This window comes from Myodes glareolus, chromosome 21, assembly GCF_982192425.1.
Source record: "Myodes glareolus chromosome 21, mMyoGla1.1, whole genome shotgun sequence".
In the NCBI taxonomy this organism is placed as follows: Eukaryota; Metazoa; Chordata; class Mammalia; order Rodentia; family Cricetidae; genus Myodes; species Myodes glareolus.
The window spans coordinates 64,031,793-64,040,838 of NC_142046.1; positions in this window are offsets into that span (position 1 = coordinate 64,031,793).

Sequence of the window (9,046 nt, forward strand, 5' to 3'; positions counted from 1 at the left end):
TGTGTTCCTGGCTCAAGGTCCTGTGGGCACCATAAAGTCAGCATGGAGTCAGCTCATCTTCAGTGTGCCCCCGGAGAGCAGACCAGGAGGCGAGGCAGGCTACTTCCTCACTCCACAGACCAGCACCAGCCACACAGAACCAGCGTTCTGGTTTCCCATGTGGCTGTGTGTGTGTGTGCGCGCGCGCGTGCGTGTGTGTGTGTGTGTGTGTGTGTGTGTGTGTGTGTGTGTGTTTTCACTGATCTATCTCGGTCTCTCCACCGCTGGCCCCAGTATGGACAACTGAGACTAGTGTAAGCCATGTGACTTAAATGAAATAATATTACAAAGTGCCTACTGGAGAATTTGTCACAGAATAGAGGCTAGGCAAATTACAACCAAATAGTGAAGTTCTAGGGCTAGCTCAGTAGGATGCTGGCCTAGGCAGGAAAGGCCCTAGGTTTGGTCCCCAGCACAAGAACAAAGCATCCATCCACCTAGTAGGCTGGAATTTTTCTCTTGGGAACAAGGAGGCTGCTTCTAGATAAAGCCCAATAAACTGCCACAAAGTTACAGGACTGAAAAGGATTCCATAAGGAACTGATACACCTCCTAACCACCACGTTGTACTCATAAGCCTTTTTTCCCATGCAGCCAGCCATCTGGAAACACCCACCCTTTCGTACCCATCAGTCCTTGGGACTGGCTCCATACAACCACATCCCCTCAGAGGGAGTGGACAGCAGTTCTGAGTATCACTGGTTGTGCATTTTATCGTTTACTGTGGGACAATAGTCTTGTACCCTGTAAAGATTTGCCACTTATATTGATTTAATAAAACACTGATTGGCCAGTAGCCAGGAAGGAAGTATAGGCAGGCGACCAGAATAGGAGAATTCTGGGAAGAGGAAAGACTCAGTCTGCAGTCACCCAGACACAGAGAAAGCAAGATGAGAATGCCCCACTGATAAAAGGTACCAAGCCATGTGGCTAAACATGGACAAGAATTACGGGTTAATATAAGATGTAAGAGTTAGTTAATAAGAAGCCTGAGATAATAGGCCAACCAGTTTATAATTAATGTAGGCCTCTGTGTGTTTCTTTGGGACTAACAGCTGCAGAGCAGGTGGGAGAGAATCCTCTGTCAACAATTGTTGCGTTCATTTAGCGGAAGTCTGAGCAGCTGTGCTACAGAGACATTTGGATAAGGACAAAGGCCATGGGACTGAGGGCATGGGTTCTTTCTCCTGCTCTGGAGACCCCCTGGTCATCCTCTGAGTCCTGACTGTCTGCTTTTTAAAGTCTGTGCCACCACCAAGTCCTTCTTAAAGCCTATCCATAATGGGTTTAAGTGCAAGGATTCTGTGGGGAGTTTGCCTTCCAGAGATGGAGTTTATAATTAGCTGTTAGTGAAAGCCACTTGGGGGACTTAACAAATCTGCACAGACATCCTTTATGCTACTCACTAGTGACCTGGAGCTTTGCATGAAATTCAGAAGTGAGGGCTTAGCTGTTATTCTCTCTGGGAAAAGCCTACCAGCTTCCTTCCACCCGCCTCCTCCTGCAGGGAGCCGTTCTGGCGGGGTGGGTGAGATCAGCAGCCTCAGAAGAACGCAGACAGTTTCACATAGTACCAGAGCCAGAAAAAAGTAGCTGGTCAAGGTAAAAGTGGAAGAGAACGACTACCCATCAGTCTCCACCGAAGACTTCCCCAGACGAAGGTCTATCTCCAGCAGACACAGGGCCACACCCGGGGTAACAGGTGTGTGACTCACAGCTGGGGATGATGGGCTTTTATTTTCTCCACTGTGATGCATTCAAACAAACAGACGGAGTCTAGGGGAAGGGCCGTGAGTCACTGATGATAAATCCTGGGTAGAAGAGGGGAATAGGTGTCAGCATCCTGAGCCTCCCTCCCGAGGTCCTTTGTAGGCTTGGGACAGCATTGACAGGCTGGCATCAAGGACTGAGCACCTCCGTGCTATGGAAGCCTTTCTGTATGCTGCAGGATGCTGGACAACACACAAGGCTCTACTTAAGATTCTGATGGAACCCCCACTCAGTTGGGGTGGCTAAAGATGCTTCTCGCACAGGCCACATATGTTCGCTTCTTTTTCTAGTACCTCCTTTTTGTCTCACATCCCAGGCTAGAATCAAGCTTGCGGTGTAGCCAGAAGACTTCACATGTTTGATCCTCTCGCCTCCGCCTCCAGGGGAGGTGCAGGGAATCCAGGCAGGCACCGTCTGGTTTATGCGGTTCTAGGGACTTCCTGCACACCAGGAAAGCATTTTACCAACTAAGCTACATTTCCAGACCCTCGTGGTTACATTCTTAAAAATTAAAAAGGAGCCAAACATGGTGGCGTATGTACAGGTCTTCTCTGTTCTCTGGAGCCAGAAGCAAGACGCTCGGCATTCAAGGCCAAGCGATGCCACAGAAGCCCTTGGGAGAAGAAGGAGGAGGGGAAGGGAGAAAAGAGGCGACATTCTTCTGCGGAGCTGTGCCTCTTTCTTCAGGCCAAGGTCCTAGCCCAGGAGATGGCCACCTACATTCAGAATCGATCTTCCCACCTCACTAAGCCTTTCTGGGAACATCCAGGGGCATGTTTCTATGGTGATAATAAATCCAATGAAGTTGGCAGTAGAGGCTAACCATTATAGCATATAATCAACAGCTTAAATTCAGTAATCCAGTATTTATATATATATTTATATTATATATATAATGCATATATATATATGCATTTTAGTTTTTGAAATTATAGCATAATTACATCATTCTCCCTTCCTTGTCCGTCCTTCAACACCCCCCCACACTTCAACCCCCTTTACTCTCTCTAAAACTTATGGCCTCTTTTCTTAAACTGTTGCGTTCTTTTCTTTCTTTCTTCTTCTTTTTTTTAAAATCAGTACCAAGCCTTCAGCTCTAATGCACCTTTTATTTACAATTTATGGCAATTTAGGCTAGACACGCTTCCTGTGCTCTGCAGCCTCATGGAGCCGGTAACTAATAAAGACGGACAATATAAGGATGAAAATCTCCTCTCAGACTGAAGGTCACCCCTGCCCCCACCCAACACCAGGGGCTTCCAGAGCGAAGCCACCCAGTGAAGCTATGCTGTCAACTGCATCCAATCTGTCCCTTCATATTCCAGGGTATTGGTTCCAGGACCCACATGAATCACAAAATCTGCTTTTCTTCTATGCAGCGGCTTAGTATTTGCATAGGACCTACCCACAGCCTCCCATGCAAATGCTGCAAATGCCGTGGAAAGAGCTGTCACTACTCTACTGCTTAGGGAATAAGGACAGGGGAAAGTGTCCCTGACCACTCTCAGGACACAGGCAATTTTTCGTCTCAGTATTTTCCGGTCACAATTGGTTAAATCTGTGGTAGTAAAACCCATGGGTCCAAAAAGCTGGTTGTATTTATAACTCAGAAAACAATCCATTTCAAGAGACTTCTGTCCCGTTCAAAGCAGAGTCCTCTACTGAGCAGAATAACGAGATCACCTGCAGGTTCTCTTCTCTGATCCCTTTCAAGGAGGTAGCTTCAAATCCCCAGGAAGGAAGCTTCTAGCCCTACCTATGTTAACACCTGTCTCCTGGGAGTGACTTGCCTCGTGCCTCGGGCCAGCCCTTCACACCCTGCTCCATTCCCTGAAGTCAGCCTTGCTAACAGCCTGTCTAACACAAGGTGGTGGATCCACCTAGCCCTGGGGTCCCCGACTCCTGCGCCAGCATCAGTTCCCCCAACCTTTCGCCCATCTCTGACTGACAACTAAGGTGCTCACTTGAGTTGAGTTAAATACCTTTTTTCCCCTTCCCTTCTGAGGCAAGGTCTCTCAAGCACAGGGACTTGGGTTTGATCCCCAGAATCTCCGGGCGTTAGGGAGAGCATACTTGTAATCTCGGAGCTGGGTAGGTGGAGACAGGGGCTCTTGGCCAGCCAGCCTGGATTACCTGAGGTTGTCCTTTGCCCTCCGCATCTTCATGCGCAGACACACAGAAACACACACACACTACATACACATAATTAAATCCTTACACCCAGTCCATGATGCCTGACACACAATAATAACCCAATAAACATGTGTGTGAGTTGGTTGGTAATGGCAAAGACAGACTAGACATGGGGTGGGAGGAAGTCTTTGAAAGGTCTCCACGTTTGAAGTTGGGGAAGAATGGACCTTTTATCCGCAGCTCCCCAGGCCCTAACCTTGGGTCCACCGAGAGCTGTTTGGACAGCCAGATTTATGGCCCAGGAAGTTAGCCCCAGCCTTCTGCCTGTGCCCATTCCTGTAGTGAGGTCTCCCCTCCCGGAACAGCTACTAAAACCTGACTATGAAGGAAGAAATACAGCCTGGGTCCCTTCCTGTTGGAAGCGCTGCCTCAGGATCCACTTAATTTGACAGCTTTTAGAATTTTCTTCTGGTCTAGATCTTGGGGATTTCTTTATTTAGCGTTGGAGTCAGTCATGTCTTTCAAAATATTTTCTTAACCTTTTCCTGCACTTCTGAGTTTGAGGCCGGAATGAGTCCCTATTTCTGCTACGTCTTCCACTGACTGAAATTGTCAGACTGACGTGCTAATATAAATTTACTGATCTAAATGCCTTGCTCCTAGTCAGGTATCACGGTGTTCTTCTGTAGTCCCAGCACTTAGGAAACTGAGGCAGGAGGATCACTGGAATCCAGGAGTTCAAGACCACCCTGGGCAAGAGAGCAAAACCTAGTCTCAAAAATTAATGAATTAGTGAATTCATAACCAGGTCTCTGTTCCAAGTCCATCAGTGAGTTCCCATTTGCCTCAGTTTAGTGTCTAAAGAACACAGCCTGGTGTGCAAGCTTCCTGGTGATAGGACTAGGTTGGTTGATTCTAATCTTAGACTTACATCCTCCTGCAAAGGGGAATCGGGACACAGACACACAGGGACACTGTACAAAGATGAAGGCAGAGCTCTAAGTGATGCCTCTTCAAAGAAGACCCACAGCTGCCCGGAAAAGGTCCAAGTCAAGGAAGCGGCACAGCACGGATTCTCTTTCTTCCCTCGGAGGAAACCAAGCTTGCAGACCCCTGGCCTCACATCTCCAGCCCCAGCGTTGGAGAAGAGTACCCACTGTGACTGAGCTGCCCAGGCAGAGGCTCGACAGGAGCCATAGCAACCGAGTCCCCAAAGTACCACAGCATCACACCCTTGTATACTGCAGTAAGTCATTAAATCCACCCATGCTCAAGGAAAGAGAGAGAGTGAGGAGCCATCTCTTGAAAGGGAGAGCATGAGAGAATTTGTGGCCGTGGTTTAAGAGCACCACCAGAGCCAGAGTTCCCTCTGAAAGTTTACAATGAATTCTCCTCTGTTTAAGCTGTTTTCAACTTGACTCCTGAGTTTTGTGCCCAAAGATTTTTATTTAAAATATATTTAAGATGAACCTTGTGGCACATGCCTGTAATCCCAGCATCTGGGAGGTAAAAGTAGGAGAATCAGGTGTTCAAGACCAGCCTTAGCTATACAGTGAGTTCCTGGACAACCTGAGCTACATGAGACCCTGTCTCAGAACAAACAAAAACAACTGTGTGTGTGTGTACGTATGTGTGTGTGTGAGAATGGTGGGGAGACTCTTCCTGCCAGGAATGTTTTATAGGACTGGCAATGTTAGTTTAAGAAACCATTCGTTCAAGCCAGATGTGGTTGCACACTCCAGTTCTCTGTCAGTTCAGGGTTATCCTGGTCTACATAGTGAGTTTCAGCCAAAGCTACATAGGAAAACCCTGTCTCAAAACTAGCCTGGTCTACAAGAGTTAGTTCCAGGACAGGCTCCAAAGTTACAGAGAAATCCTGTCTTGAAAAACAAAACAAAACAAACAAACAAAAAAAAAACAAGAAATGATTCATTCAATCTGGACATGGTGCACTTATAAAATTAGCAGTTTAGCACAAGACCCTGTCTCAAATCAATAAAGAGAGAGAGAGAGAGAGAGAGAGAGAGAGAGAGAGAGAGAGAGAGAGAGAGAAGAAAGAAAGGAGGGAGAAAAGGAAAAAGGAAGAAGGAACGAAGAGAGGGAGGGAGGGTCATTAAGTGTCTGAATTAGCAGCTCATTTCCCTTGTACGCTATTCAGCAGCTTCCCATTGTATACTTGCTCCAGAAGCTGCTGTGGAGGCAAACTGTGAGGGCAGTTACCAGTTTGCATGTGTGTGGAATCCCAGGGTTTGCCCTTGAGAAGATTGGCGTTCAGCAGATACTGAGGATTTGATTTTCTACGCTTAAGTGAAGCTAAAGCTTCCTTGTAACTGCATAGACGGATCATTCAGCAAGAAGGCTTGGAGAAGAACCTGCTAGGCACCTGGTATTCCAGAAGCAGCATGGTGAATAAGAAAGCCCCAGCCCTCGAGAAATGTACAGTCTTGCATCAACACTGATTGTCCCAAGACGTAATTTTGTTGTTGTTTTCTCGAATTAATGGTAGTTCTGCCTGTCCCCATCTGCCTCTCCAACCAGAGCCTCGCTTTCCTGCGGGGCTGCCTGCTTTTCCAGGCACTAGATGCCTGCCGTATGGAAGCGAAGAGGTCCTGTCTTTGAGGAGTGACGGGTTTAGCAGGAAGCATATGATCAGAGACACAGTTGTCTGGAGCTTAATTTTAACATTCTGAGAATACTTTTCCCCCTCTCGGGCTGCAGAAGATCTGGGCCAAGGACTGTGAGTGGGTGAAAAGGGAGAGAAAATGGAAAACTAAAAATGACAGCAGGAGGAGCAATGGTATATTCTCACTTGAGCCGAAACTGTGAAGACGCCGCTGGGGGTCGGGTGGCGTGGGTGTATGTAAATGGGATGTAAATTCCATCCACACCGACTCAAATTATACAGTTCTTTTGGTTTGCATACTTAGGTGCGGGTCATCGGGAACACCTCCTGGAGCTGAGAAGTGAGTCACTCTTGCTACCCTCTCCCTTTGCTCACGGGTGAGGCAGCTCCCTGCTGCGGTCCCTTGTATTTCCCAACACACGGTGGAACTGGAGACCGACTTGGAGGGCTCTCCTAGGTTCCGCATACATTTCTGGTGCAGAGAGCGATAATTTCCGTTGCCACTAGTATCTTCAAGAAATGAACCTCAGAAGGGGAACACTTAGGAAAACCAAATCATGGCGACAACATGCAATGATAAAGAAAAAATAAAATTACAGATAATATTCATAGTGGAAAGATGAGAGTAGAAAAGCAGACACCTCCACAAGGTTGCTGGGGACTCCCCCACAGCCTCCTAAACCCCAGAGATAGAGAATTGTATATCGCCTGAGTCTCCCTGACGTCTTACCTGGTGCCACGTATGTATCAGACTACAAGACGTTTAGCTGACGAAGGGAAACTTTTCCATCTGAACTCTTTTCTACCCAGTGAAGCGGCTAGTACCACAGGCATCCCAGAAGAAATCTTTGTTTTTATTTTAATTTTGTGGTAGTGGAGTTGTTTGAGATGGGGTCTCATTACATAGTCCAGGCTGACCTCAAAGTCAGAACCCTCCTGCCTTAGCCTTCCAAATTCTGGGATTACTCACTGTGCCCAGATCCAGGAAAAAAAAAAAATGCCTTTTGGGGGTGACTTTCAATATTCTTTCCAGGCCCATGAAAGCTTAATTAAATGAAATTGAATTGAATTCCCTGAAACTCGGGTTTTAGACTTTCTCACATTAGTCTGTATTTGAGGTCATCTTGCTTCCTATTCTGTACCAGCTCCAATCCGTTAGGTCGTTCTTCCTATCTCAGATTCTCAAAGATACTTTTGTGCCTAAAGTAGAAAAGGTTCGTTAAAGTCTTTGTTCTGGGGTCTGCCCTGAGATACCTTTGAGCAATTTTCAGTTTGCTTTTTGGCCGCTCCATTTCCCCAAAGTCATTTCCTTGTGGTATTCAATCAATAAATACATTTGGAAAACCATTAGCTTCCCACTCTCTGTTTGGAAATATATCAAACACAGATCATGAAAACACTCTGGTCCCTCCTTCAAGGTGCCTACAGTTTGGCTGATCACTAACATGATCAACCACAGGATCCTGGGAGGATCCCAAGGAGTCAAGTTCATTTTAAAAGTTACAGGTTTCTTTCAACATGCGTTGAAAACACAGCTCTTGTGCTGAATCCATTCACTTTAGGAACAGCACTTCGAAAGGTGAAACTAGATTTATTTTACCTTTAGATGAGTTCTTTTTGTTTTTGTTTGTTGGGTTTTTGTTGTTGTTGTTGTTGTTTGGTTTGGTTTAGTTTTTGAGGCAGGTCCCCTACAGAGCCCTGGCTGTCCTGGAACTCACTATGTAGACCAGGTTAGCCTTAAATTCTCAGAGATAGTCCTGACTCTGCTGGGATTAAAGGCATGTGCCACCATGCCCAGCCTTAAATGGGTTCTTAACACTAAATATTACTAGTAGCCTGTAAATTTGGCAAAAATCATGACCAACTTTTGAAAATTACTGCATCAGGCTATACTTTAGATGTTTAGATGTTTAGATGGGCAGTATTTCCAAAAACTTACCCACTCCTAACCTTGCAATTGCCATTGGATTGTTTTCAAAGTGTGTTTTTAACCAAGAATTAAGTGGCATACCTAAGATAAAGTCTTGTAGTATTTTAGAAGAAAGAAATAACCCTTTCAGTTGGGGTAGACAGGAGGAGGGGAATTTTAGTCAAAAATTTAAATCTGGTAATAATAAAGGATGATTGTAAAAAAATTGTGGGTTTGAGGAATAAAAACAGAAACCAAAAGAGATTCTGCCATGCAAGAGTCTGCCTGTCATGAGCCCAGGGACAATCCATGCCCAGTCCGTGAAGATCCAGCTGAAGGATTTCAAACACAATTTTTAAAAAAGTTTCTGAGGGCTGAAGAGATGGCTCAGAGGTTAAGAACACTGGCTGCTCTTCCGAAGGTCCTGAGTTCAATTCCCAGAAACCATATGGTAGCGCACAACCATCTGTAATGAGATCTGGTGCTCCAGGCACACATGCAGGCAGAGCACAAATAAGTAAATCTTTTAAAAACTTCTGCATCTTCAGTCTTAGAGGCTGGGTATATTTATG